Below are 24,772 nucleotides of genomic sequence, written 5' to 3'. Positions count from 1 at the left end.
CTTTATAATGTATTGTTAAATAAAAAAATAAATATCAAAACATTGTTTACAGGATGGTCTATAAATAAATTTGTAGAGAGAAAGAAAGAGAAACCTGAAAGTGTGTATGATAAGATTAATAGCTAGGTGGTGACATTAAAGCTTTTTTTTGTCACTACTTTTTTCTTGAGAAGTGTTGCGGGTTGAATTGTGTCCCCCAAACAGATATGAAAACAGATACATTGAAGTCATAACCCCAGGTACCTCAGAATGTGAATATATTTGGAATAAGGTCAGTAAGATGACATCATACTAGGGTAGGGTGGGCCCTTGGTCAAATATGCACAGTGTCCTCATAAGAAAAAGATATGAAGACAGAAATACAAAGAAAAGACACCATATGACAATAAAGGCAGAGATAGGGGTGACACAGCTACAAAGAATGTCCAGAGTCAATGGCCACCTCCAGCAGTTAAGACACCAGGAAGAAATCTACCCAGAGTCTCAGAGGAAGCATGGCACTGCTGACACCTTGATTTTAGACTTCAGCTTCCAGAACTATGAGAGAATAAATTTCTGTTGTTTTAAGCCACGAAGTTTGTAGTACTTTGTTATGGTTGGCTAGAAAACTAATACAACGGTTTACACTTTCAGCAAAGCACAAAAAACATAAACGCGCTACTTGATGAATTAGTGAAAAGCGTGAAGCCGTATGACTACCCCTGGAAGCTGCCTATGACTCCCACAAGCCCCTACATCTTCACACTTTCCTAAAAGCAATTACTCTAATGACTTTGTACACTCTAGTTTAGTTTTGCCTGTTAGAAAAACTGTTTATGATTGGCATGATGTAGTGTGCATTCTTTCGTGTATGGCTTCTTTCACCTAATAATATGCATCCATTTATTTCTGATGGGTATTTGGGGTTGTTTGAGGTTTAGTGCTAGTATAAATAATTCTACTAGGAACCTTCTTGTGCATATCTTTTGGTGGACACATGCACTAATTTTTGTTGGCTGTTTAACTGGGAGTGGAATTAAACAGAATCCTTCACTTTTATCCATTGCTGTATTTATCCTTGCACCAACACAACATATAGTAAATGCTGTAGTTTAAATTTTAGTCTTAAATCTGGTAGAGCAAGTCCTCTGACTTTATTCTTCAAGAGGTACTGAGCTGTTTTTTTTTTTTTTTGTCATTTCCATTTATATAAATTTTAGAATCAGCTTGTAAAATTCTATTTTAAAAAAAATCTTCTGTGCTTTTGGTTGGAAATGCATTAAATCTACATATTACTTAGGGGGAACTGACATTTTAACAATATTGAAATCTCCAATTAATTAATGTGGCTAAATGACATATACTTTTTATTTTTGCTGACCTGTATTATTAAAATAGCAATGGCTGTCAAGGATGCAAAGTGACTGGACCTCTCACACATTGCTGTTGGGAATGCAAAGTGGTAAAACTACAATGGGAAAGAGCGTAACAGACTTTGAGAGTAACAAAAAAAAAGGTTAAATATTTAGTTATTAGAAAATAGTATTATGAGCAACATGTATTAAATTATTTTGGTAGTAATATGTGTTGAAATTAACATTTCTTATTTTGTATAAGAAAAATAAACATTTAGAAACAGAGTGAGAGTCACGATTCCTCATTAATCTGTAAGGGTTAGTTTTATGAAGCACTTATCACCTTCAGCCTCAAGCTATATAAAGCCCATTGAAAATGTCTAAAAAATAAGAGTATTTATTGCCTCATATAATAACAATTTCAGGGTAGCCTGGTTCCAGTGCTCATTAGTTCAGTGTTCAACGAACATCACTGAGACCGTCTATCCACAGTCGCAGCTCTGCAGTGACACAGTAGGCAGGGCCACGGACGTGGTTCTCTGGTTGAAGACGTCTCCTTAGACTCTACAAAGCCGGCATATTAACATTGATTATTTTCTCGTATTGATTTGTTATCCGATTATGTACGTTGTATAGTTGGGCAAGCGGGCCATATTTCAAATACATGATATATTAGAGAGGGGAAATAAACTCTGAATATTAAGAATCTTGAATTTATGCCCACTTAAATGAAAATTCCAAGTTTAAATTCCACATGTAATGCTGAGCAAGTTTTCCTGAAACCCAAGTGGCTTGTCACACAGATCTAGAATCCAAAGATCATGCTTAAAATGTTATGTAATAACTGAAATAAATGACACTGATTAATGCTGTAGCCACATAGGGATAATCTTATTTCAAACTAAAGGTATTCCTTGAAATAAAAATTCTACTCAGGATGAGAAAAATTCCAAGATGAAAGAAAGAGAAGGTTTTTTAAAAAATATTTTCGGTGAAAGCTATAAAGAAATATCTAGAAACAGTTTTTTTTTTCACAAGCATTTAACATTTTTGTGTAAAATGAAAAATAAATAAAATATTTCCTTGTAAAGATTTTTGTGCTAGAACTGCATTTTACAAGTTCCCCCTGGGCTCACAAATGTTAAATAACTATCACTCACACCACCAAGATTCTAAAACCCCACAAGAAGCCTCTACAGACACACCAAACAGAAAATAAATAAAGGCACATACAAGTTTCTCTCTCACACACAGTTTCTTTGTCACACTCCTTCAGAGATGTGCTGTCACATCTGCCCAGAGATTAACCAGCAGCTTTACCTTCCCACCCTCTTCAGGGTAGCCCGACAGATGCTTCATTCCCCGGCCTTCATCTACTGCTTTGTTAAGACTACTTGTTCTCTCCTTTTGAACATTTCATGGAACTCCCATCTCACTAGGGACATTTCTCCTCTCCTTTGTTATGCTTCGAACTTAAGCCCTAGGATCCCCCATGTTCCCTGCTTAGGAAGAGAAGCAAGTATACAAGGCCTGACAAAAGCCATAGCCCTTCAGAACCAGAGGTTACAAATCTCCCATGCCTTTCACTACTGCCTTAAGTGCTTTTCTTTATCCCAGAAACAGGAAAGAAATTTCTGTTTCTGCATCATCCACCCTGATGGATGTTGTTGATCCATCAGGCATCCTGGCCACGTTGCTGCACCATCCACCCTGGCCCTGTTACTCAGTCGTGGATGAAGATATGTTCAGTTAACTCAGGGTTAAGATGGTTTGTCAGTTAGCATTCCATTTGCAGCCCAAAGATGATACACTCTGATTGGAATCAGTTCCACCTTCTTTCTACATATCACTTTGATTAAATGCCACGTGATCAAAAAAAATCAGTGATAAACTTATGAGAAGCAAAATTGATAATTGTTAGGAGAAGGTGACACTTAAATGTTCTAAGCAGTAGTCTAAACACTACACATCTACCACAATGTTGGGTGCACAGAATGTAAGAAGTCGATACTACCATCTCCATTTTATGCACAAGGAAGCAGAAAACGGTAGAGGGTGTTTCTGTAAACTTATAAAACTGCTTAAGCAGTTTAATAAGGATTCAAATGCTTTTCTGCTTACAGGGTCTGCCTCCAACATTTTTTAGGGCTCAAGGCAAAAGTACAAATGAAGATTCACATCCCATATGTATGAATACTTAATGCATCAAGCTAATAAACTGTTGAAGAAAGTATCTCATACACTCTTACCTAGACAACTATTGCTCCGGAAAAACCCAGAAGTTCAGGTTACAATTTATATCTCCTGGACTCTTTGCCATTCTCAGGACAAAGCCCATCTCTTTTTCTCTCTCCAGCCTTGCCTCTGTCCTGCATGGCAGGCGGCCACATGCACACACTTGTAGGCATCCAAGCTTGTCTGTACACACCACAAACAGCTACCGTCGACCATCCAGGGTTAAAAGGAGCTCATATGGTAAGTGTGACCCATGCAGGAAGGCGAGATTCAGAGAAGAAGCCAATCCAGGCCCTGGAAGCAGACTAAGAGCTTTTTCAGCAGAGAATTTGGGGTCCAGGTACCTGGAGGGTGGTTTGAAACAGGGCGTCTGGGGACAGGTTTGGCACCTTCCTTGAAGCTGTGGCCTCCCTGCCCACATGGGGAGCATCTCAGCTGTCAGAGGACCAGAGTGGGGCCCTCTAAAGCAGAGCTTCTCCAGCTCTAATTGTGTTTGGGTCACAATGCCTGGCCCCTGAGCAGGAGCCCCTGTGACTGAGGTCAGAAAGTGGTGATCTCTGTCAGATTCTAACGCTTGTGCTTATAGCTGGCACCACTGCTGCCACCCCAGAAAGTTCAGAAGAAAAATAGTACAGAAAAGATAAACTTACTGGGGCTCTATATGCAAAGTGAGGCAAATTAATACATATAGGAAAGTTTCCTGGAAAGAAACTCAAACAATGAGGTCAGTTTTTGGGAGATTTTGTTTCTTTCTCCAAAACCAAGCCCAGTTCTCTCTCTGTAGAATGCATTATTTTATCGCCTTATGTAAATCATTATTTGTTGGCTCTAAATGACATGGAGTGAATGGAAATACTAAAAATACTTTGCAACTTGGCCCTAAGGAATTGTGGAGAAAATCCTGGCTTCTCAGCTTGGGTTCTGACTCCAGCTCTATCATTAACAAGCCACCCTGGGTAGGTCACTTAACTCCCCTATACCTGATTTTCCTCCCCTAGGAAATCATGGTAACAGTACAGGCCCTGTAGACCTGGAAAATGACATATGGATCAAATGTAAAAATACATATTAAATATGTATTTTGAAAATCACACAATGGATTTTTCCAGAAATCTATGTACATTATATAAGGTGATAAAATTCACTACTAATTTGAAGAAAAATATTCTTTTAACTTCAGGATAACTAAATACTACAAATCATATATGATGTTGTAGGGTATTATTTACAAAAACATTTCTAGTATTTAGAAACTAGGACGCAAAGACAAAATACTCTTAGGAAACCACTTTTCTCAAGAGAACTTCCCTAATGTGAGTTTCTGCCTTGCCTAATTTTATGCTAAAGCTAACAGAGGAAATGACTAGGTAAAGTTACAAGAAGAAAGTTTACAATTATATGCAACTTCTATTAAATATAATTTAAAATACTTTAAAACAAAATCTCCACTATTCAATAGTTAAGCACCACGTGTGTGTGTGTGTGTGTGTGTGTGTGAGAGAGAGAGAGGGCACTGAAATAAACTTATCTTATACACATCCAGAAAGATAATTTTAGAAGTCACCATATGTGATATAATATATTATGATTTTGATTAAGATAAAGCAGAGTGTTGTATTTTCCCTTTTTTAAATAAAATTAATCATTAATCAGATAGTGTCTTATTTCTGTTTAATAATTTTATATTTAAAAGATCATCTTTCATTGCTTCCTTGAAATTAAAGTGTTCAAAAAAGAAATTTGAACTAGCTGCAGACCTTCTCAATAATTACTGCAAATATTCACCTCCTCTACAAGTTTCACACGTACATCAACATGCCTTTCCTCAGTATCACCTGACATTTATTACATATATTAACATCTTATTCATCAGGTTTCATTGGGTAATGTGTCCCATGTAAAAGAATTTCACATAAAACTAAAACTCATTTCCTTATAAAAATTTTTAATGATTTTTGTATGGAAATATTTATCCCTTATTCATTGAATCATAAGATAGGCCCTTTGTAAATACTATGTCTAATTCTTCAAAACCTGGAATCCTTGATTTTGCTATCCCATTTTCTTTGGGCTGTAGAATCTTGCCCCGAAACATCCATAAAGAACAGCACCATTCAAGACTGTGACATAAACCACATGTGGCTATTGGGCACTTGAAATGTGGGTAGTGCAACTGAAGAACTGAATTTTTAATTTGATTTAATTTTAATTACCTCAAATTTAATTTAAAAACTGATACTCGATTCAGTTATTAAAAAACTTTTAAGTGTGTTTGGATCAGTTTGGGTACATGAGTTACATTTTCAACAGTAAATTTTATATAGTCTCAGTATTGATCAAGTATTTCAGGTGAAAATTTAGCATCTAAATTGAAATTTTTGTTGTAAGTACAAATATAAATTGGATTCAAAGATACAATATCAAAATACTGCAAAATATTTCATTAATGTTTTTGAATACTGATTACTGAAAGAATATTTTATTTAGATTAGGTTAATAGACTATATTATTAAAATTTCACTTATTTCATTTTACTTAATGTATCTACTAGAAATTACACATGTGGCTCACATTGTATTTATACAGGAAAGCATTGGTTTAGAATATAGCTGACTTTAAACTAAAATCTATTCTGTCTCTCTCCCAAGTTAGTTATTTCCATCAAGAGCAAACTGATTTTTCAAGTATGAATCATTTGCTTCAACCATTTCTTTCTGTTAAATAGGAGATCTGGATATGGTTAAGTTTTAGGATGAACCAAGAACATCATTGTACTTGGTATTAGTAGTCAAGGTTATGATACTATTTTAATTTATTTTAATGTTGTCCTAATTTCAGTGCCACTAGGATATTTTTAATCTGTATTAAGTGGTCCAAAACTGTTTTGGTTTTGTAGTTCTTGTATCTATTACATTTTTTAATTGATTTTTTTTCTAATTTTTTCCACTTGTTCTCAGACTATGAATTGTCTTCCCTGCCCAGTTCCACTACAGCCAAACATTTCCATAACATTTCCTTCTTCCCTGATCTCCCTATATGCCTTTGGGACATATTTTCTGTGGACCAGGAAGTCAACTAAAGCCTGCACTATTAACCAGACCATTTGTCCATCTGTCCAACAGATTCTCGGAGAAGAGCAGAAAGACACAATATAATGGCCTTTCAAAAAATATTTCAGCTGCTTAGAGAACTTTGATTCTTTTTTTGTTTGTTTTAGTTTTTCTGCTGAACATTCACTTTTGGCATGGTTCTAGATAATCCATTTGGCTAAATAAGAGAATCTAGGTGTTATTGTTTCTGCTTTTAATATTTTGGCTCAAAAGTATGTGCACATTAATTAATTCTACAGCTGCTGCTATCTACTAAAAGTGACAAAAGAAATCATAGCAACAAAATTTTGAAAGATTGCATATTCAATCAAGAGTGAAAATATTCCATCTACCAAATCATTTACTTCGGAATAAAAGTCCACTAGAGAACATTCAGGAAAAAAACCTTCAAGAGCTCATCATTATAGGTGACGTCAAGACACTAGCCAAGAGAGTGGACTCTGTTTTTCATAGATTTCCATTTTATAACAAGACTATTATTCATTTAACAAAACTAATTATCAATAGATTACAGAGTGTTCCCTGAGATCCACTTAAAAGGTTTAACTAGCTGTTCTCACTTTGGTATCAGTATTCAAGGTTAAGATACTGTTTTTATTGACTATTTTTATACTTTAAATGTTTTGTTTTGTGTTCTTTGGATTCTTTCTGCTTGTTTATTTTTATGCAAAAATATCTATGAATCATAGCAGTTCATAGAAATTTAGAATTTCCATAGATTTATTTATGGGGTTTTGAGTTTTAAAAATCTTAGAAACAAAGATAAAATACAATGATAAATTTTAATTAAAGTTAATTAAATCAACTTTTTAAAATTTTAGAGAACTTTCAAAAATGTAGTCAAATGTATAGGTTGAAAAACAATTGGATTGTTAAAGTGCTTAGTTTAATAAAAGAAGAATGGACTTACAGGAGACCCCCAAAGACAACATTTAAAGGCTTTCTACTAAAGAAGCTGCAATAGTATTATGAAATTTAATGCACAGCAAGCTCAGGAGCTGCTTTACTTCATGTTTCTTTGACAAATATTAGTTTCAGTGCTCTAGTCACTGTGTTAGAATAACTATTTATGAAACTGGGAATGTTCTTTTAAAGTGATATAAAGTCAGGAATAAATATCTTCCAAAAAAGCTAAATAGTGTAAAGAAAGAACTTAATTTCCAGCAGAACTAATATTTGAAAGTATGCTTAGCACCTACAATTTTCAATGTAACCCATAAAAACACTGAAAACATTGCCTGCACATATCTATGCCAGCAGAAAAATCCTTTCAGTGCAAAGCGGAGAACAAATGTTTGTCATAATATAGGCTAAACCAACTGTGCAGAGACCCAGGCATTACATTTTTGTTCTATTAACTTTTTGACCTTTATCAAAAGACATGAACTCTCCAGTCCATGCCAAGTTGCCACCCCGATGTGTATACCATTAAGAGGAGCCAAGCAAGAGTTCTTGTACAGTTTATTACATTACATTTATTTTGTACAGTTTATTACATTTAAAAATAGCTTCTCACATTCTACCATATTTACTGGGAATGTTCCCCTAAAATCAACCAGAGAAAAACTTAAGTCCTTTTCCAAAAGGAAAAATGAGTACAGAAATGGTAACACAGAATCCTGAGCGTTGACACTGTGCCCAGCTCCTAGTGGAATCTGATTATCTACCAGGCTAAAAACAACTCTAACCCTGTTTCCTGACAACGTATCTATTGAAAATCAGTAACAACATAAATCTTACTCCTTTGGTTTCCTTATCCCCAGTGTCTTCTGAATATAAATTTGACTTTTTAAAGTTACCAGTGAGCCCATACTTGAAAGAAATGTGGAATTTATTTTAAAGCTGTTTGTTTAAAGTGGTCTACTGTGTTTTAGGGTTTATGGTTTTCTTTGAGAATGTGAAGAAAACTATGCAATGCTTCTATCCTGAAAAATGCTCTTAAGTGCAAAATATTGCATACCATTTCAATGGATTGATGGGCTTACTAAAAGGACTTCCCAACAGTGACAGATGTCAGGTCAAAAAACTATGAGTTGTCTTATCCTTGTGAACATAACAATGCTAGTACTCCACAACTTTTGCTTATTGTAGAGCATATGAATTGAAAATTTGACTACCAGTGGCTGTATGGAGACCTACTTCCTTTAGAAAAATTTTTTTTCCCTAATATTGAAGATTTAAGATCTGTCTCTCTGGCTCACTTATTTCAAATGATTCAACCATGTGTATGTCTAAAAATCATGTTAATCATAAATAGAAGGCAATAAATCCCTCTGTAAATGTAGGATAATTCATTTTGATTATTAATCAAGAAGTTGACAAAATAGTCAAATAGGGATAAGACCCAGCCATTCACCAACCATGACAAAATAGAAATTAGGTATATCAATAAATAAACACATAGAGATAGGGAACTATTACCCGTGTAGATTACCCCTCATCTTTCCAACTTCTAGATCTTGGAGGACTCATGCCTCAGATCTCCTCTCTTATTCATCCATATTTAGATCCTAAGTAATATTACTCAGTTTCACTTTTGAATGCCACCTATACATTAGCACCCCATAAATTAGTATCTGCACTTCCCACCTCTTTTCTGAAGTCCATACTTACTCACATAAGTATCTACTAGACTTCATTTAAATGTCTAACAGATATCTCATGTCTAAAATCCAAATCTTATTTTCTCTCTCAAAACCCACTCCTCCCATGCATAGTAGTCCTCATCTCCTTAAAAAAGCATTTCCGGTTGCTTAGGTCAAGAGCCTTGGTGTCTCACTATACTTCACCAGGAAAAACCTATAGGCTCTACCTACAAAATATACACAGACTCTGACCAGTTGTCTCACCTACAGCCCTTGCAACCTGGTTCACACTACCATAACCTCTCACCGGATTAAGGTGATGCAAACTTCTCACCTGGATTATGGATGATGCAGAAGTTTTTGACTCAGAGAAGCCCAAGTAATGCCTTTAAATCTTAAAAAGTTTTTTTTTTTATAGCTCAAAATCCTCCATTGGCTTAATGTAAAATCAAAAAGCATTCAACAGTTTACGAGAGAGCCTGTATGGCATGGCCTACTGATAATCCATCTTCTACTTCAACTCCTGTGCCCTCCTGCCCTCTGATCCAGCCTCACTGGCCTCTTTCAAGTTCCCTGAACACACCAAACCAATTATACCTCAAGGCATCTGCTCTTAATGTTGGTTCTGCCTAGATGGTTCTTTCCCCAGGTATATATCTTATTTCTCCTTTCCTTCAGGTCTTGTACAGAACATAAACTTTTCAGTAAATTCTTTTCTCATAACCATATATAAAATAATAGCTTTTCGCCTCATGCTGCACTATCTTTTTAATCACTACGTGAAATATAATACTATCTACCTATATATCTATATCTATATATCCACATATATACACATGTATATATATGTAAATATATGTGAACTGAGTCACCCAAAAAAGATATAAATGGAAAGAGAGCGGAGATTTGGGGTTGAGTTAGTTTTGTTTGCTGCTTTCTCTCCAATGCTTAGGACAGTGCCTAATGCCTGGTGGATTCTCAATAAATAGTGTTTAATGATGGAGTGACTTTGGGTCTGGTGCGGAGAGTGTAGTTTAGGGGCATGAAAGCACAAGAAATGGGTTAGAAAGCTATTGCGGTGATACAGATGATCAATGATGGCAGCTTGGGCTAGTGTGGCAGCAGGGAAGTTGGACGAACTGGCCAGGTTTGTAATGTCTATTTAAAATAGAGCCAAGAGCATTTGCTGGTAGATTAAATTCAGAAGTATAAGGAAGAAAAGTAATATTAGATGATTCACAGATTTATGATTACAGTAAGTGTGTGGATGGTGATGCCATAAATTGAGCCAAGTAATAACAGAGGAAAAAGAAGTTATTATACATTGGGGGCATCGCATGCCCTGTTTTGGATATTTTAGCTGTCTGTTAAACATCAACATGGAAATGCCAAGTATGTAATTTGATATCTAAGTCTGAGCTTAAGGGATTGTTAAGGGCTGGAGATGCCATCAGGTAAAATCCACATAGATGGATTTTAAAGGAACTAAATGAGATTTTCCAAGGAATGAGTATATCTAGGGAAAGGAGACAAAGAATTAGCCTTGGGATAGTCCGGTATGTCTTGATAGGGTGGTGCTAGAGGAAGTGTCAAAAGAGACAAAGAAAGAATGATCAGTGAGGTAGGAGTTGATTTCACAAAAGCAAGAGAAAAAAAATTGTCTCCAGCAAAAGATGTAACTATGTGAGAAAGAGAGAGAATTAATTTCTCTTTCTTCACAAGTTGAAGGTAGATACAAGTTAATCAGTAGATTTAACAATGGAAATTTTAGATAATGATTACCTGGTAACTTCTATTTTCCCAAGAAAATATGATGTGAGATCATCAGCTAAGAGTTGGGAGTACAGAGATGCTATTGGGGGATAAGAAGAAGATATTTTTCTTATTGTAATAAATGAGAAAGAAAATTTACTAGCAAAATATGAAATGTGATATCCCTTCCACTTCTAGAATTCATACACTTATACACATACATTTTCTGAGGAATTCCACAAATACTAAATCATATAAAAGATTAACAAAGAAAAGTGACAATCACAGGTGACTAGAGAAAGCTTTATGATAGAGTGAGGATTTGGCAGTTAATAAATATTAATACATAACCCTCAATGATTTATTTTATCTCTCTGGGCCTCAGTTTGCATATCTATAAAATGTAAGGAACTGTAAAAATTGGTAAAATCTAGTAAAAGTAAAGTTTCAATGCATGTAATCAGTACTTGTTGAAGATCTTCTGAATAAATCATTGTCAATACATAAAATGAAATATTTCTGTATAGAGGATAGAAGACTCAGAATTTTTGTTATTTGGAAATCTGGGAAGCAAGTTTAATAGATACAGTCCAGCAATTTAAAGTCTTTAATGAGTACGAACAGCAAGAAAAGGCATATCATTATCACCCTAATGCATTTTCATCAAGCATCTACAATGTGCTAAGCTCTTTGTAAATAAAAAGTTATAAGAAATGAAAACATTACAAGCAAACAATTGTACATCTACAGAAATGGTGTGGTAGCTATAACGTTGCTTAAAAATTCTTTTGTTATAGCAAAAGCAAACATTCCACATATCTTTGATATAAATGTGACATCCAATATTTTGACTTAAAAATGAAAAGTCCTATCAACAAAGTATTTTGTCTGCATGACATGAACAAATCCATCAGAGTGACTCTTTGATGGATTGACCAGTTAGTTGGCAACATGAACACAGAACCTTGCCTAGACCATAAAATAGTTTGCCACATCAATCAACTCAGTAAAAACAAAATGAAACAAACAAGTAAAAATTTCCAAATGGATGGGTGGAACTCCCCACTTTTCAATCTGTTGCTTTGGAACCACAGGCATATGCTGTAGATATTAATATCATTTGATATTTTGAAGTTATGTCTTACTTCCACTTGATTAGGGAATGCTTTATAGAAGAAAACAGGTTTTATGTTTCTAGTTAAAATTTCTCTGATGCACTAAACAAAGAAAAGAAGTTGCAGAATGTATAAGGATGATTGAAAAGTTATAAAGACAGAAAAAGGAGTTGAAGGAAACCAACATCTTTTTCTGTAAAGTTTACCTAGATGGATGGGGTTCAGTGGAACAGAGGAAGAAGGCCAAGAGTATACAAGCAAATTGAATATGGAAAGAATTCTAGAAATGAGATTCTGAGGTTTCTTGCATGGGATTGACAGGATCACAACAGAGATCTGAAGGGAGGGAAGTGGTCAGATATTTTCAATAATGATTCAGTCTACTAGACAGCAGTGGATAAAATAAGACTAATTTATACTTAGAAGTTGTTTTATTATCTAAAAAGTGCTACTTCTAAAGTTAGCAAACTATTGCTGATTTTTTAAACACCGTTTTTGAAAACTTTACAAAAAATGAAGTTTGGTTCAAATGGATTTATTGTAGTCTAAAATTCAATTATTTAAATGGAAAAATAAAAGTAGAGACGAGGGCAACGAGTGTAAGAAAAACAGAACCTGAACTGGCAATCAGTAATTCTGGAAAAACTCATGAGAAGAGACTGAACAGGAGAGATTAAAAGAAATTAGATCTCCCTGTGAAAAGGTCTTTCTTTTTTAGCTAATAAAAATAGTCTTTAAAACGACTTTATTTAAGACTTGAGCTTCTAGGACTGAGCAGCTTGCTTTTACATCATCTTACATTCATTAACTTGGTAAAATCTGCAGAAAGGCGTGCCAAAGCAACAATTAGTTTACACGCCACTAAACAGAAGGCGGCTGAGCTGATGAAATCTTTGTCACCGAACTAAAGTTGTTCGTTGTGGTTGCTTTGTTTTTCCCTAATAAAACAATTTTTTATGATAAAATCATAAAAAGTTGAAATGTGTTATTTATCTTAAATCTACAGACTTGCCATGTTGATTAAGGGAACTGAATTTGTCTCCCTATTAAAACAGTAAGTAGTGATTTTACAGTCTTGGGGAATTAGAATCTTTCTCTAACCTACTGAATGAATCTACCCAGGAAGATTTCAAATGCAAGCCAATTTCAGTTTATTTATTTTTGCCTCAGACAGGTCTCCACTAATTCTCCTATAATAACAAAGCACTATTTATTTTATACTAGACAACAGTTGTTGACAATCTTTGAGATTTATAAGAAATGCTCCAGCAACTGTTTCATCACGTGGAATCTACTTTCAAAATTACATATGTGAAAACAAGCTGTGATTCCTTCATCAGGCGATCCCTTAATTTAAAACAAAGTAAGACCCTGAGCTTCCACATCTGCTTAATCTTAATTCACCAAGACATGTCTTCGAGCTAAAATATTGAGCACCAGCCTCATTGGCAATACGGCTTGAGGATGGGAGCTCATGGAAGAGGTCAACCACCAGTTTCACTTTGGAATCAACGTGACTAGCATCTAATCGAGATGGTTTAAAGGCAGACTTTGTGATATGAAAAAAGCATATAAATTTTAAAGCAAAAAATTATGCTTCCTGAGTACTATTTCAATAGATGATAATACTTCCTTTGGAAGAAAGCATATGAGCAGAAAACTATACCTTGTATTCCCATACTTGGTTCCATTTTTTGTTACTTCCAGAACACTTCGTAACCTGCTATGGTATTAGTCTACTCACAGAAAAGTTTTCATGTTACTTTCTTTTCTCCCAAAACTTACAATGGCTTCATCTTGCATTCCATATTGATTAAATTCTACTGCTTTGTCACTGATTTTGACAATCCAGCTCCAACATCTGAGATCATGAATTTAAACTCATTCTCACTGACCACACCTTTATCCCATCTCTCTTGCTTAGCTTAACCTCACAACTACTGTTCTTCCATATTTTAAAGACATCTAGATGCTTTTTTGTTTCCCTAGAGATGAATCCTCTTCTGGTCTTCACTTTTTGAACTTCCACGGATTATTCATTCAAGCACATTCTTGACTTATTCCTTTATGTTCTTGTTCTATTTGTCTTTCATGAGATACATCTGAAAAACTCAAATTTGGATCTACCCATTTCTCTGTGTATCCCACACTTACACCTAGTGTGGACATTACTAGGGGTTGGGCTTATTCAATACTCATTTGCAACTCTCTGTTCCCTTTTCTGCCTCTGATACAGAAACTGAAAAGTTAAATGCTCACTTTCTTACATTGTCTCATATCTCCAAGTTTCACATGACAGAACCATGGCCAGTTAGACATAACAGGAAGCTTCTCCAAAATCTTTAGCTTTTCTGATTTGGAAAAAAAAAGAAACTCGTCTATACCTCCCTTCCTTCTTCTTCATTTAAATGCACATAGGATGTCTGAAGTTGGAGCAGTGGTCATCTTTTAACCATGAGGAGGAAACGGCCAAGGAAATCACCAAGACATCATTCCTGACTTCACCAGGATGTTGAACCTACTTCTGCAGCCACCACAGAATTCTTAGGATATGAGCAAAAATAAAACAATATTTTTTTAAGCCACAGTAATTTAGGTTTTTGTTACCTTAAGAAGAAAGCACCTAACAGACTTTTCTGGGCTGCTGAACTATATTGTAACAAAAACAACAAAAAAAAATAGAACGTCTACTCACATCATTACAATAGAATTGTGGAGTCTATGTTCACATGGATGTTGGGTGTTGCCCAGCAATCCTAACCCTTCCTTTCTCATGTCAGTGTCCTTGCCAGGTCTTCAGGCTATTTTAAACCTTCTCCATTCTATTAACCCTGTAAGTCACTAATTTTCCTTATTTTCCTTCTCAACTTATAGAGAAAATAGAAGCTGTCAGTCTTTTATCCACAGCAGTCTATTTTCTGTTACCTCCACCCTGTTCTCATTTCACCAACTGTGTTTCTTGGTCCTTGTCTTACTCGACCTACCAACACAATTGGAACCAGTTAGGTCCTCCTTTTGCATACACTCTCCAGACTCTTCTGCCTTTAATCCCTGAATTCTTTTCTAGAATATTTTTTTTACTGTCTCTTCATCCTCTTTTTATCTCTTTTTGACAGCAATTTTTAGTTGCCATACAGTAAGATGTATTACCCCGGTCAGATATCCACCATGATGTAAAAGATCCAGCATTAGAAATAAAGCATTGAGAAAGCAAGCAAGAAAGGGAAATATCTGCACAAAATTAAATGTAATATATCCATCCTCTATTGCTAACCGCAGCCTCCTTGCCTGCCCCCATCCCCAGGTCTAAATCACTGAAAGCAAAATTCTACATCAACAAGCCTGGTCCTTTACCTCTTGTATTTTCTTGGTTTTTGAGCTTGGGAAGAATGGATGCTAGGAAATGAGAGATAAGATAGCATTTATCAAAAATACCCATCTCAGTCATTTTCAAAATGAGAAATTTCTAACCAAGCCCGAGTAGAGTAGAATGATATAATGTCATTTAAGCCAGGAGGTTTGAGGCCTTAGAGGCGATGCTTTAATGCATTCAGCTGCATTCTATTATCTGCTGCTTGGGGCTCAGCCCTATAGACTCCTCCATTATAGTCTTCATTAAAAGCTATCACTAAGACCTTGAAAAGGAGGACTCTAGCTATGCTTTTAAATGAATACATTAAATATGTTCAATGACCCAAGGAAAGTGTTCAAGAATGTCTGGAACAGAATGAAATGAATCTTTCACTTATATAGCACTAACGGCGCTTCCAAGTGTTTGTACCTTTCAGCAGATGTTGATTCATTGTTTATGGATTTATAATACCAAACAAGCCAGTAAGTACTTATTGACTAGTGTATGTTCAGCTCTGTTTGGCATGGTAATCTACAGAAGAGAAACCCACAGTCCAGCACCTGCCTTTGGGGAAGGATAAGAGACTCACATGACACTCCTGGAGAATGAACCCAGGCCAATACTTAATTGCTAAATGGCTCAAGGTTACACATATTTAAGGGCTTCTCTGAACATTCAGAGAAGGAAGAGGTCATTCTGAGTGTAAGTATAGAATGAGAAAATTTTAGGGATTAGAGATAATCTAATTTGAATTCCTGATTTTACAGAAAAGTCAAATGAGGACTAGAGAGGTAAGAGGAAGAGGAGAAAAGAAAAGGAAACAGTATTTTTTTTACAATCATATTCTCTGTATGCATTATTTCACTTAATCCTGGCACCACGTCTATAAATTTGATATTAGTATCCCCATTTTCATGGGGAGTCCATGAGGCTGAGAGATTAATTTTTTGGTATGTAAGGTCTCAAAGTTCAGGAATTCATACCTATGATTATCTGATTCTAAATCCTCTTTTCCATAGCGTGAAAACATTTCATTGGCATATATTGTGCAAAGTACATTCACATATTTTATCCTAACATTTTAAAATAAAAAAAAGCTTGCCCCCCACAATTTAAAAGCTCCCACTGCCCTTCTGGAATTATATACAATCAGAAAGAACTAAAACACTTTAATTAGCTACATGTAACAGTAAGCACTTATTACTGCCCCTGTTCTGGCTGCTTTACATATAACCTTTCATTTAATTAATCATCACAATAACGCTGTGAAATATAAATATTTTGATAACAATTTACACTTAACTATCTGCCAGGCTGTGTTCTGAAATCTTTATCTATGTTCACTTGTTTAATTCTCATATCAACCCTTTGAGGTAGGTATTGTTAACGTCATTCTTGTGCAGAAATTAAGACATGAAGCTTAAGTAACTTTGACCAAAGCTACATGGAACTCAAACTGGGGAAATCTGTCACTTGAGTCCACGTAGGGAACCACTGTATTCTGCTGTCACTCACTGAGTAAGACGGTAATGAAAGATTTAGAGAGTGAAAGATGAAGGAGTTTGGTTGCTCCGATAAGCAATGAATGAAAAGCGTTCTCCGGTTGGCAGAGGGGCTGAGATGCCAGACAGAGGTGACAGCAAATGGAAAGCAGGAATGACAGATGCCTACCTTTGATTAGAAAGCCCCCTAAAGTAAAGCCCCCAATTTGCTTCTTGTATCAGGCTGAACTGGTCATGAGAACTGAGACCACCAGTATCCATTTGGTTTAACTGTCAAGACTGAGGACTTCTGTCACCTGCATCAACATAACTTTACCATGTGTTCTAGGGCATGGTACACTTCACTGTTTGCATTAGAAAATTCTTGAAAGCCAATTTATTTGAACTGTATAAATTATAGTCCAGTACATTTGAACCATAGATCTATAAATGGCCCCTTTCTCACAAAACTTTGCTCATCTGAGTTAAAGTCTTCCTGCCAAACAACTGTTCACTTATCAGGACACACTTCAAGATCTTCACCTCATTACGTCCACCAATTCTAAACACTTATATGATGAATTTGCCCTACCTTAATCAAATCCTTGCATTGACAGTCCCTCCTTAACCTACTTGATCTTCAATCTCCAAATCCTCGTCCCTGATCTCCCCCTTTGAGACACATACTGGACTCTGTATAGTGACGCCCTCCCATACTGAAGGTTAATAGGCATAGCTTTGCTTAGCTGTGGGTTACTCTGGTGGTCTTTCTGGAGAGCAAGCAGTTGACATTCATAAAGAGAAGAACTATAACCACCTGGCCACCCACACCTGACACACAGGTAGATCCCTGTGTAGGCAGGACACATTCAGATTAGGCACAGTGAGAGGAGGGCCCCCAAATGGTCTGGCACCCACCAGATGCTTCTTTCCATTGTTAGCATGTGTGTGAGCTCATGTGTGTCTGCCTCACCCCAGGCCAAAAGGGATGGGAGGGAGGAGTGTTTTGAAGACTTGTGAGAGAACCTTGCCTGGAATTCTGGCTTCCTCTTCTAGAAACTTATCTTCTTTGAAACTTATTGCTACAACCTTTGAATCAATAGCAAATATGTCTTCCCCAGGAATTCATGAACCCTAGAAATATTTTATTGTAGATGTGCTTCTTGTCTGACTTGATGCGGTGAGAGAGGGTAAAAGAGAGAAAGTTTTTATTCAAACATGTGGCAGGCTCACAAAATTCTCCCCCGTGGGCGGGTAGGGGGGTAGGGCTGTACTGTGAATTAGATGTGGCTCAGGGACAAAAGAAAATATTTGTCATACGTAAAATAGTATTTGTCATATTATTATTTACTGCTCCACAATAAAAGGAGACAGGGAATCTCATGTTATAGATATCCAGGACAGCATATAATTTTACTCAGGGGAGTGTGTACCAGAGAAAAAATGTGGTTTAGAATCTATTACTGCCTTCTATGAAATATGGAGTTCTTGATTGTTGAGAACAAGAGTATTTGTATATATATTTGGCCTAGCTGGGAATTCTTAAATTGTTCTGTATGAGAAAGGGACAAAAACTTTTATGTAGTGAAGAAGAAAAGGGATGTTCTAAGAGCACAGGCATTTGCAAAAAGGAAGGGTGGAGACAGTACCTAAGTGGAAACTTGACTGAGAAAATTTTAAGAACCATGTCAAAAGGCAATTAATAAATTTGTGAGCTATAAAATAACAAATGAAAACCTTTTATGGCCCACATTGAAGTCATCCTTAAAAAAAAAAAAAAAAGTTGCATTGTTGGTCTGTGGTTTTGAAATGAGTAGACTCTGGACAAGGCAGAAAAGGCCTAAGTTTGTGTACAGATAGGTTAAGTGCCAGAGTGGCAGCCCACAGAAACAATCTCATGTTTCTTTGTACACATTATTCTTCTGTGTTATAGTTGCAGAAAGTGAGCTAGTAACTTCCCAAAAGTCATAAATCTTAAAATTCAGAGTAAATTTCTTAGTGACGTTTTCATAAAAATGTTATATTTCCCTTGCATACTACAAGAATAGTGAGTAATGTAGACTTATTCCTTTTCTAATTCTGGAAGTTGAAGATTGTTGGGTTGATGATAATGATGCAATTTCTTTGTAGCAATTACCACCCACTGAAGCTTCCTGCCCTGTTGAAGGAAACGCTTTTTAAGTTTTTCAAAAGCAAATTCAAGACTGTTGCCCCTCACTTAGATTGTTTATTATTATCGTATATTTTTCTTGAATTTACTATTTTACACAATCATGGGAAAATATATTGGGAAGAATTGCTAATAAATCTTGCATACAGTGATCTTCCAAAGGAGTAATTAAATTGGATTTCATGATAACAAAAATTGAATTTCGATCTATATTTCATTCATTATATATGAATTAATTATGATTGCATTTTGCTATTTACTTGACTACTTGAAAGTTCTCAATAATTGATTTGTACATAAAATTAACAGCTTTCATTCTCATCATTATCATGGATTTTACTGTTACAATAAAGTTATGTATACTTTACTTGACTGACAAAATTCCAATATGCAAAACATTCTGAGCTGGGTCTATCTAGAATGCGTACCTAAATTTGAAAGTGACTAGTCAGATATTAACAATAAATCTTCCTGACACACCTAGTTCTTTTTCCTGAGATTCAATTTGACAGCAACTTAGAGGATCTTACAATCATTCATCATGGAATGTAAATGTAATAACTATTTTTAATTTCTTTGTGCTGCTAATTGTAACATCTGTGTCAGTTCTGGCTCATTTTGATTGATTGACTCTTTTTCTCAGCATGTTTTGCATTTTCCTACTTTTTTACATGTCTGATAATTTTTGATTGGATGCCAGGGATTGTTATTTTCTCTTTTGGGGGACTGCGTATTTTTATAATTCTTCATATATATTTGTGCTTTGTTGGGAGACATAGTTATGTTACTTGAAAACAATTCAATCCTTTTATGTTTTCCGATTTTTTGTTTTTTTAAGTGGGACCAGAGCTGTGCTTAGTCCACAGCTCTACAGATGCAAGGCTCATTTTTGTACTCTATTTAGTACCCCATGAATCTTAAGGGTTTTCTGTGGGGTTAGTGGAGCAGACACTATTCCTGCCCTTTAATTCTTTTTAACAACTTTGTCCTCAGCGTTGGGACGTGTGCTCACTTGCACACATTCTCTGATGAATTCTCCACTGAATACTTAAGGGAGACCCTCCAAATGTTTCCAGAGTTCTTTCTCATCTCAGTTCTCTCCTCGCTAGTACTTTGCCTTGGAAACTCTACCTGCCTTGGTCTCTGTGGACTCTTGGCTCTGTCTCCTCAACTCTGGAACTCCACAGCATTTTGTCTGGGTTTCTCCTTCTTGTATCGCAACTGGAAACTACAGCACAACAGCAAATTGAGTTAATTGCAGAGATTGTCTTGTTTGTTTTTTGCCTCTCAGAGATGACTGTCCTTTGTCCAATGTGCAATGTCATAAAAAGCATGTTTGCATACATTTTGTTCATTCATTTGTTGTTTTACACAGGAGGACAAATTCAGTCTTCTTTACCCCATACTGGTCAAAGGTAGAGCTCCCCAGATTTATTAGTATTATTATTTTTAATAACATTAGTATACTAATAAGAGGAAGCTATGCAAGATGTTCTATCATTAGCCCTTTTCCTCCAATAGAAAAAGGAGTACCTCATGTCTAATTTAGTTTTCTTTTACACAGATTCTGCTGCATCTGGAAAGAATAATAAGTGACGTTTCTTATTAATCTTATGTTCTTGTGATATACATGTTCTACATATTCTAATCCCTAGACCCCTCTGAGGAGAAGAATAATTGGCAGGATACAATGCTGTTATGTGGCTGTGTAACCGTTTGTTTATCCATTTACCTATTAAATATTTATTGAAGGACATCTTGGTTGCTTCCAGGTTTGGTAATTAGGAATAAAGTTGATATAAATATTGTGTGCAGGTTTTTGTTTAAACATACATTTTTTAATTCTTTTGGGTAAATACTAAGGAGCACAATTGCTGGATCACATGGTAAGGCTCTATTAGTTTTGTAACAAACTGCAAAACTGTCTCCCAAAGTGGCTGGAGCATTTTGGAATGCCCACCAGCAAGGAATGGGCGTTCCTGTTCCTCCAGATCCTCTCCAGCACGTGGTGTCATCAGTATTTTGGATTTTAGACATTCCAGTAGGTACATGGTGATCTGTCATTTTTATTTTAAGAAACGGGGATTTTAATCTAGGCAATCTAGCACTGGGGTATTGTTTTTAACAGCTATATGCTACTACTCCAACTTAAGATCAAAACCCTGCTTTGTGGGCTGAATCTCATGCCCTCCTACCTAATAAAGGGCTTTGCTTCGTTCTGCAACATCGTTTCCTCTCTCTTGATTGGATCTTTCCCTTCAGCATGGAAACAGGCTTTAATCCCTTTTAGCTTAAAAAAAAAATAAATAAATTCTTAGGCTCACTCTTCTTTCCTCAGTCTGCGCTCTCCTTCACTGCAAAACTTTTCAAAAGATTTCTCTTGACTATATTTCTTCGTTCTAATTATTTTGATATTGTGCTTTATCTCTCATTGTTTCCCTAATTGTTAATGTAATCAATAATTTCCATTTAACCCTCAGAATCAGTTGACATACTAGATTCCTCATTTATTCTAAAAACATTTTTTCCACTTGGTTTCTAAAATACTATACTTTTAAAAATTTACCTCCTTACTACATTGGTCCATTTAAGTGTTTGAGTGTCCTGATCTCAATTCTTGACTCACTCTTCATTTAAATACTCCAGATGATAACATTCATTTCCATGGCTTAATATACTACTTAGTATTTGATGATTCACAAATTTATCATTCTAACCCTCCCATATTCCCTCAGATCAGAGACATATCAAACTGAACGCTTGACATATCCACTTGGGTATGAATCTAATACTTACAAAGTCTGAAACTGAATTCTCTTTTTCTCCCCTGCCAAAACTTGTCTCTCTCATAGTGGTCCTCAATGCAATAAATGGACCACCATCACCTGACGGTTTTACCAAAACATATAAATCATCCTTTATTCCTCTTTTGCTCACATTCAATATCCAAGTTAAAACAAGTTCTATTACTTAGCTTTCTAAATGTGCCTTAAATCCAACAACTTCTCCCCACCTCTAATGCTACTACCCTCAGATTCTCCATGTTCCACAATTGCAGGCAACAGCATCCACTTGGGAATGTTGCCCTAGAGGTGTCCAATTCAATGGCATCGATAGATCATGCTACCTTCATCTCTGGCATTGATGCTGCAGTAGCCTCCTTGGAGTGCTTTGCTTCTAGAGGAAGGCAAATCATACAGTAAGAGCAATTGGCAACTCACAAATTCTACCTCCTTTTCATCACTAAGGTTAGTTCTCATCTGCGATCACTGTTTCCTGAACCAACCCTACTCCTGAGAGATATAATAAAATGTTTCATGGCCAAATAAGTTTGAACATGATGCTGTAGTATAACCCTCCTCATGAAGATTCATAAAGTAGTTTAGCATATTATAGTCTGAAAAGGCCTGTAGGAAAGAAACATTTATGTTTTCGTAATCTTATCCATAACAGAACATTTTCCCTCACCATCTTGAGTAAAGAGGAATGTTTATAGTTTCCTTCTCACCTGTTCTTTTAAGAACAACCTTTGTTTTCCTAAGAGAGGATCTCATTGAAGTGAGTACATTTACTCTGTTTTTCATCATCTAAATTTGTTTTTTCCCACGCATATTAGAGTCTCGGATACATAAAATCTGGTTTAGATTAGTAGTGTGGTTATTTTGCCTCAAAATTAGGAAACAGGCTCCATGCTGGCCATTTTATCTCCCGACTAATGACTCAGTAAGAGGACAATGGACCTTCTCTGCTTCCTGTTTCCATCCGTTCAGCCTATCTGAGCCAAACCTTCCCAAGTGGTGGTTGTGGAGAGCGGGAGACAGTATTCTCTCTGCCTCTCATGTCATGGGGTCCAGTTTCTTTCTGGACCCCATGACATGTAAATCTAGTTAGACTAGCACTGTGGGCTCACATGTCCTGAAGATTGAGAAAGAAGTAAGAATCCTCATTTAGACTTCAGGTTGAAATCATATCCTCTAGCACATTTCATCCCAAACCCTGAACTTGGAGATTGTTTCATGCTGCTGGGCATTAATCTCTAAAATTCATTAAGCTCAAAACTTCTATCACTTCTGTGAATATGTCCTCTATGAGCTAAACCCAATGAAATGCGAATCTTAGGGTCCCTGATTTCCAAAATATTCCATGGGCTAAGCTTAGGAAACACTTGTTATTAGTAAACTTTGATATCAGATGTTACACCTCAGTTTAAATTTAATTCAGTTTGTTACTTTTCCCTGAGATGTTAAACTCTATCTCTATTCAAGAAAGGAAAAGATTTGTTCCTGATTTTAAAAGTCTCAAGAACTTCAGTATAATAATGGACAAGAGCCTGAAGTTCAGAACATAAGCATCGCATTTAAGCAATATTGCCAAAACCACAAATGTGCAGCATTTATGCTAACTCTGACTTCAAACATTTCTCAGTCCTCAGGATCTAGTGATACACGTGTAACATCTGGAGGAAGAAAAGAGAACATGATAAATTTTACATACTCCAAACAATTGTCATATACAAAGAATTATTTTGTTTAAATAAGATGCAAACAAATAAATTTAGATAGTAGCTAAGTTTATTAGATCAGATCACTACTTGTAAGTGTGGAAAATTACAGTCAATTAAGTTTTTGCTTGGAAATTTTCAGCTATCCCTTTAGACATGAGATATACCACTGAAGAATCATTTTTTTCCTTCCCAAGACCTGAGATCTATCACCACCTAAAATGTCCTTTTCTCTTATCCTCAGGGGAAAGAAATTTAGTTATTTGCAATGTATCACAAGTAAACTATGTTGTACAAGTTATTTGCTGTTTAAAACACGTACTTGTCCATAATGACTCATTTAAATCATCCTCTTTCTTTCTGTTATGTTTATTATGATATCTTGTGATTTCTGGTATAATCAAGTAATCTAGTTCTCATGCAATTTTCTCAAACTTTTAAATAAATTCATCTTACCCTTTCAGATTTCCTGGGACTCTATGTAATAGGGAGCTGGTTTCCAGCTACCCTGACTCTTCTATTCATGCACTGTGAAACTTTTGTAAACCATTTTAAATCTATTTGTCTCATTAGTTCATAAATATTAATAAAATTGTGAAACAGGTTAAGTATTCCGTATCTGACATGCTTAAGGGAAGAAATATTTTGGATTTTTTTTTTTTTTCAGATTTTGGAATATTTGCATATACATAATGAGATATCTTGTGGATAGGACCCAGGTCTAAACATGAAATTCAGTTATCTTTCATATATACCCTATACACATAGCCTGAAGATTATTTAATATAATATTTTTAATAATTTTGTGCACGACACAAGGTTTGTGTGCACTGGAAGCAAAGGTGCCACTATCTTCGCCACTCCCGTGGACAATCCGTAGTAGTTGCCATCAGCATCATTTCTGAGTATGAATTTATATGATACCAATAAGCAATCATTTTCTTACATTAATTCACACACAAGTGCTTACTAGTAAAAAAATCTGACATATCATTAATAAAGTAAAAAGTATTGTGTTTAGGGTAACTAAATAGCACAGCAGCATCACCAGAATACCTGCATCAGCTGTTAAACAACAGCAACAAACAATAGCAAGTTTTCTGTCTCTACATATGATGCTGTGTTTTGATTAAAAGG

This window comes from Eulemur rufifrons, chromosome 18, assembly GCF_041146395.1.
Source record: "Eulemur rufifrons isolate Redbay chromosome 18, OSU_ERuf_1, whole genome shotgun sequence".
Taxonomy (NCBI): Eukaryota; Metazoa; Chordata; class Mammalia; order Primates; family Lemuridae; genus Eulemur; species Eulemur rufifrons.
The sequence above is the reverse complement of the archived record's forward strand: the minus strand, read 5'-3'. Positions refer to the sequence as shown.